The sequence below is a fragment of the Octopus bimaculoides genome, chromosome 2 (genome assembly GCF_001194135.2).
Source record: "Octopus bimaculoides isolate UCB-OBI-ISO-001 chromosome 2, ASM119413v2, whole genome shotgun sequence".
NCBI classification, from domain to species: domain Eukaryota; kingdom Metazoa; phylum Mollusca; class Cephalopoda; order Octopoda; family Octopodidae; genus Octopus; species Octopus bimaculoides.
Window position 1 is genome coordinate 177,687,172 of NC_068982.1, and position 7,381 is coordinate 177,694,552.

Below are 7,381 nucleotides of genomic sequence, written 5' to 3' on the forward strand. Positions count from 1 at the left end.
CGTTAGCACGCCGGGCGAAATGCTTAGCGGTATTTCGTCTGCCACTACGTTCTGAGTTCAAATTCCGCCGAGGTCGACTTTGCCTTTCATCCTTTCGGGGTCGATTAAATAAGTACCAGTTACGCACTGGGGTAGATATAATCGACTTAATCCGTTTGTCTGTCCTTGTTTGTCCCCTCTGCGTGTAGCCCCTTGTGGGTAGTAAAGAAACAACACACACACACACACACACACACATATATATATATATATATACACATGTATGTATCCAAACATATATTACACACATAAACATACACATATAAACACGCACGCACACGCATAAGTACATATGTATCACACACACACGCACACACATATATACATATATATATATACGCACACATTCATACATACATACATACATACATATAAATATTATTCTACATCACCTTCATATTGGTTGCCATCTGGCATCAAATCTATCTAATTTGTAGGAATTTACAAAAACCTGTTCTTTCTGCTTCGTCTTCCTTTTATATTGCTGTGTTTATTGTAGCTTTTTAGGGTGTGGGATTGGTTCAGATTAAACGATTTAGTTTTTGCTTTTTTCTCTTAAAACATACGAAAGTATTTCTGAGAGAAGGATTTGGGACTCATTTTGTTGTTGAGAGAAAATGTTTGATTTTTTTGTTGTCGATGTTGAGACCATTTTTAGACATATATTTCTACTTTATTCATTTGTTTGTTTGTTTACTTATTTGTTGTATGTGAGGTGCTTATTTATTTCCCTGGATGGCCAAAAACTCATTATTAACTGCTTTGCATGTCAAACTAATACCATTTTGATTTTATGTATAGTGATTTCCGATGCGCAGTTATTCTCTTCTCTCTTACTAATTTCTCCTCTCTTCGCTTTATAGCACCAAACACTGTTAATTGTGTGTGTGTGTGCACATGCGCATACACACATATATTGGTGGGGAGAGAGAAAGAGAGGTGGAAAAGTTGTGAGGAATTATGGGTCAGAGATAGATGTTCCTTTGTGGGTGTGTATTTATGTGTGTAACGTGAGGGGAGAATTAGAACACCAAAGCGATGGCTTCATACTTTTCTACGGGTTAATCCGGTTACTGTAACCTTCATTGAGAGTGTGACAAATGTTTATATAGATAAGCATAGTTGTTAAAATAACATTAGTCACTGAACTAATACGTTTTTCTCCTGACCACATATTAATTAATTAGATTTTTTCCCCTTCCTACATTGTATATAGTGACACTTGTTTAACTGCTTATATTGTAGTGGTGGTGCTTCTACTTCTGGTGGTGGTAGTGGTGGTGGTGGTGGTCGTCGTCGTCGTTAGCATCCGTAGACCTTGCAGTCAGTCCCAGGTTTGTAAAAATTGGCATTCAGCTTGAAAAATAAAAGACATAATATCAAAATAAAATAAAAGCATGCATAGGAACTTACAGAGCTTTGCGGTTCTGAAGAAGGACGAGGTATGGACTGCATTTCATGTAAAACTCTTTTTTTTTTTTTAATGAGAAATGCGATCTGCTATTCATTGACACAAAGAATAATTTAAGGTTTCAAGGTGTAACTCTTCAGTATTCTAACCAGCCATATCCAGCCTCTCACAGCTACCCTGCAATGTCATTCTAAAAATAAAAACATCATCAAAATCTTGAAGCTGCGTGATTAATTCAAAACAATGTAAAAGCACAACATTCGATAGAATAATTTGAATGTTAAAGGCTTAAAGATTTTTCTTTATTCTTTTCGAGCCATTAAACATATAAGTTGGTGAAAGAAGGGAAATGTATATAGCGGGGGCTGTAGAATCTGGTGGTATCTCATCGGAAGTTGAGTTTCTTTAACGGATGGATCCGGTTTGTTTGGTTCTTGTTTTGTTTTTTGTTGCGTTTTTTATTCTTGTTTTTGTTTTATTTGCTGAACAGTATGCCTGTTGGTTAAGAAGGATTTAATAATTATATCGGAATTTTTTTTAAATTTTCCGGTGAGTTAGCCAAGTAATCTTATCGAATGATTAATTAACCTGCTTAGATTTAATACAAATGATATTAGATATTATAAGACACCAATTAATGGAATGACAGGCATTCTGTATTGTAATGCAACTGTGGTTGCCCAAATAGTTCCTCAATTCGAATTGATGACTGAATGGTGTTTATTCGAATTGATATTATACTTCAGGGAAGAACTTGGCCATGATGTCTGTGCCTTGGTTAAGTTTGGTAGAGTAATTCACATTCCATTTAAACTATGGTTCTACTTCGAAAACATTAAACCATTGAAACCTTTTGTAGGGTATTTGATAACCACTTCGCCCGGCAATCGATGAAAGATGGATAAGTGACAAGAATCCCACCAGCAGGCGTGTTTCTATTTTTGTATTTCAAACTGTTTCTTATAATGTATAAAACAGTAAAATCACATGTTAAGCCTTTTACTCCTACTGCTTCTACTTTTCACTCTTCTTGATTTTGTTGTGCTACAAGTCAATATTGATAAGGCAGACACATGACCAAAAGCATCCTATTTGTGACCGTCTCATCTTGTATCTTTAAGAATATATTTTCTAATGCATCCTTCCTCTTTTTAAATTGGTCGAGTGTGATTTAAAGGATATGCGACTACTGTTTCTAAAAGGTTGGGCGATCACATGCAAGGTTCTTCGTTGGCTGCAGTAAAAAAAAAAAGAAAAAAGTACATATTTACAATTGCTTAGGTGGTGGGGCATGAAATACAGAAAAAGTGAATAAAAGGAAAAGAGCTTTGTTGTTGTATACCAAACTATAGTTGTTTTACACAAATACTGACGATATAATATATTGTTTAGCGACGAAAAACCAAAATGGATTTTTCGTAGGCAAGTGGACCCCTACCTAGCTGCTCCACTTGCTAGAAATTATATGCATTTTCTTAACTCGTGCCCTTCAGTCCCCAAAAAGGGGAGCACTGGAAAATGTAATCCTAGATTCACTAACTCTGAACAGATGATGATATGGTCAGGTATAGAACGTCTTTAGTCGTAGATCAATTCGATCAGTGTTGATCTATGACAAAACAATATCATCAACAACAGCAGCACTCTTTAAAACGCTTCATTAACGAACGTCCCTACATCACGTAACGCTACTCTACAAAAGATTTTTTCTGACGTTGCACTCCCCCATCCAATATTGAAACTATGTCAACTAAAAAAGTAATTTATGACAATTACATGAACAGCACCAGAGAAAGAGCTTTTATATAGTCGTTCAGTCTACAGGAAATAGCAAGCAAGTATTACATGCTACATTCTTAAAGAAAGGAAAACATAATTTATAAGAAAGAAAAACATTATTTATAAGAAAGGAAAACATTACTGGATAATGTAGTCCTTGATACACTTTCCAGACATCCGTCACGGGAGACTATGAATCTGCACAGGCTTGGAAAATTTCTTATGATGAACCAGCAGTTTCCCATGCATGTTGCATTTTTTACTCCATCGATAATGTTAAAGAGATTGTAACGCTGTTGGATGTAACGTGTTCGAATGTAACAATGTCACAATATAACGTGGAATGAAGTGCATGTAGAAATAAATGTTAGAAGGCGTGTTTGTTAATGGAGCATAGAAATTTTATTTGGATTGTTGACAATTGCTGAGCAAAGTGAGCGTATGTATGTAGGATTCAGAGGGAAACCTTGAAACGTGACCTCTCTACATGATCCCCCACATATCCACCCCACGTCAGATTGTAAGTCGATACAAACAAGTGCAAGAAAAGAAGAATGAATATATTAAGCAAAAACAAGCATGCAAAAAGACGATTAAAGGCACTCATGCCCAGTTCATTTACAGACATCTTCACAAAGTCTTTCGGACCAATGGACCGCTGCCAGTTGTTGTAACGTATCTTGGTGAATGTGGGGTATCTGTTTGTGGAGCAGTATGTGTAGGGGTGTATATGTGTGTGGTGCGGTATGTGTATAGGGTATATATGGCTCCGGGATATCAGCATCCGTGTTGGCCCTCTTTTATCTATCAACAGAGACAGTATCTCTAGAACCATTATGCTCAATTGTGAAATGTTTGTCGGTGCGTGCCAGCACACGATAAGGTCCAGTGTAAGGTGGGGTGAGAGGACTTCTGACAAAAAACGTCGGTCCACAAGGCAATGTCCCTTGGGACCGCAGGTTTTACAGTTTGATGTCATGTACTCATTGGTGGCAGGTCCTGAAAATATGAACGGAGGTGGTTCACGTAAAGCGCCGGATCCTGAATAGACAGGTCGACTGGGGCGAGCATCTGCCCCGACATAGACAACGGAGCACCATACAACAGTTCCTTGAACGCAGTTCGAATACTGAGGAGTACTCTAGGGAGGTATTCGCTTCAGCGTTGAGTATCTGGGTAGGTACGAAATGCTGCGTTCAACTGGCGATGGAAGCGCTCCACCATTCCATTTGATGCAGGATGATAACTGGTAGTACGCACCGATGATTTTTGTGAATTCCGAAAAATGGTGAGATTCGAATTGTCTACCACCATCTGTCGTAATAATGGTAGGGACACCGTAACACGATATCCATCCTGATACCAAGGATCGCGCTACAGATTCAGCAGAGATATTAATTAAAGGAATGGTTTCGAGTCAGTGAGTGAACCGGTCAGTGCAGCTCTGACAGGCCAGAGTCCCACGAGATCAATATGAATGTGGCGGAAGCATGCATCAGGTGCCAAGTGGTGCACGGATGTGCTTATACACCTTCGACTTCTGGCATTGGAGGCAAGTTCGGGTCCATTCAGTAATGTCGCGGCTCGTATTTGGCCAGAAGTATCTAGCTGTTATGAGCTTTACTGAGGCTAAGGTTCAGGGTGTGAAAGACTGTGCAAAGCTTCAAATATAATTCACCGATGAGTCTCTGGGAGGAATTCTGCGCAACATGTAATAGTTTCAACCTGTCTAGTTAACTCTAGAATGGCCTATAGAGTCGCCGCTTGCACCAATCCGGGATCCAACGAGGCAGCTGCTACTGGAGAAGGAGAAACAGGAGCATTTGTGTCGCCAGCAACTCTGTTGCGAGTATATTCTAATATTTTATCGGCCGAAGAAGCCAACTCATCTACGGAACTGACTTCCATCATTGGGGCGAGGATGGCCTGCACGTTTGATGGCAAATGGGAGAAGAATGGTTGTTTAATCATGGCGTTGTCCCCAGATGATCCTTAGTAAGTTCCCGCATCCTGCGAAGGAGTTAGGTTGGTGTCTGGTCACCAAAGTGTTCCACATTGACTAACGTACGAAAGCATTTCTCCGCTGAGAGAGAGACGTCCTGCGGAGAACTTCGCTCTTTATAGAGGAGTAAGACGCATCCTTAGGTGGGTCCCTATGAGACCCTTCAAATAAATAGTCAATGAAGCAGAAATAGCGCTCAATAAAATGTTTAACTGTTGCTGCTCCGTGTTAATATTGTTCGCAGCAAAGTATGACTCTATTTGCGCGAACCAAACTCTTACATCACCACTGAATGCTGATAACGAAGAATGATTCATACTGGCTAAGAAATGTAGTACATATGTATTAATGAAATGCTGCGAGCACGGTTCTCAAAGAAAAGAATAGCTATAAAAAGAATGGCTAGAAAAAAAAGAATTAGTCTTCGTTGTGTTTTGTTTAATTTTTCTTTCAAATAATCATAAAATAAATCCAGTAAACGGTATAACTTCGCCCATATATATGTAATTCAAAATACAAGCAATAATAAACCATAAATTAATATTTTTTATTTTTCAAAGTGAAACAACACTAACAGTAAGATAGAAAATAACGTTTATTTTTGCATACTTCCACTTGATGTGTATCTGAAAAATTTTCTCCTACATTTTCTAATTGCAAAGTCATTGATCAGATCCTAACTATGACAACATGAACACTTCGAAATTACATATCCGATCATATAAACCACTACGAATATCATTTTATCAGGTTTAAAGTGATTTCTTTTGTGCCGTAAACTATTTGGCATTTCTGCGGTGCACCTCTTACCTTGATGCCCTAAGCACGTGCTTTCTACCGGTTAATATTGCTCTATGCACCACCTCCACCACCTACTAAACATACAAGTGGTTCACAGCGTTGAACTGAGGTTAAATAATCTTTTCTACTAAATGCATAAGGCCTGAAATTTTGAGGGAAGGGTTAAGTTGATTGCATCAACCCAGTACTCCACTGGTACTTAATTTATCGAGCTCGAAAGGTTGAAAGAGAAAGTCGACCTCGGCGGAATTTGAACTCAGAACGAAGCGACGGGAGAAATACCGTTAAGCATTTCTTCCAGCGCGATAACGATTCTTATTTCTTTATTGCCCACAAGGGGCTACACACAGAGGGGACAAACAAGGACAGACAAAACGGATTAAGTCGATTATATCGACCTCAGTGCGTAACTGGTACTTATTTAATCGACCCAGAAAGGATGAAAGGCAAAGTCGACCTCGGCGGAATTTGAACCCAGAACGTAGCGGCAGACGAAATACCACTAAGCATTTCGCCCGGCGTGCTAACGATTCTGCCAGCTCACAAGCAACATATACACAGATCTCTGTGCTGACCTCGTGTAATACCATCCTTTTAGTCAGCGGGTGTTTTAGCAGAGTACACTCTGTTGCAAGCAGTCGGACCACGTCAACTGTCTGAGGACAGTTTTGTTCCTCTAACTCGTTATAGATGCCCTAAAACTTTTCTTCATTAACTCATGTAAAGAAAAAAAAAGCATTCAATAATTCATCCACGCCAGCCGCTTCTATAACATTATTTATAATGGAAGTACAAACAACATGAACGACAATATCAACAACCTAAAGAACCAAAACTAAGCAACTGCAATCTCCTAATACACGTGACATCTCCGTTTCTTTTCACTATTAGATAAGCAAATAATATCACGCCTTTCTTTCACACGATGCATTTTCTCAAGCGTTATCACGACAAAAATTAGTTCGCGCTTTTAAGTTTTGATCGTTGACAAAGAGGATTTATTTGTTTGTTGTAGTTGCTTTTTTGTTTTCTTTTTTATTGTGTTGTTTATATTCAAACATTTCATTTAGGATTTCTTTACTTTTTTCTATATTTAAGATTTTCTTTTTGTCTCTGTTGTTCCTCATGTACACGCAAAACAAAATTTAAGAACAAAAACATGTCCAATTCCATTAATAGTTTGCAAGTAGTTTCGTGAAGTGTTTCCTAATAAAATCTTTCAACTATTGCAACTTGCCCTATAGCGATATCAAGTACAATGCTAATACACGATTATAATATATAGATGGTGGTGCTCCAGCATGACCGCAGCCGCATAGCTGAAACGAGTAAAAGAATAAAAGAATATA

The 7,381-nt window shown here is 38.4% G+C and overlaps 1 long non-coding RNA gene across 1 annotated transcript in view; it reads right to left on the reverse strand.

Moving 5' to 3' along the window:
* Nucleotides 1-1,730: 1,730 nt before the first annotated feature.
* The window catches only part of LOC128247125 (uncharacterized), a 28,361-nt gene continuing 22,710 nt past the window's right edge, over nucleotides 1,731-7,381 (reverse strand). The window contains exon 2 of the long non-coding RNA XR_008263550.1: nucleotides 1,731-2,684. This is a non-coding gene — a long non-coding RNA (uncharacterized LOC128247125). The remainder of the gene's footprint in view (nucleotides 2,685-7,381) is intronic.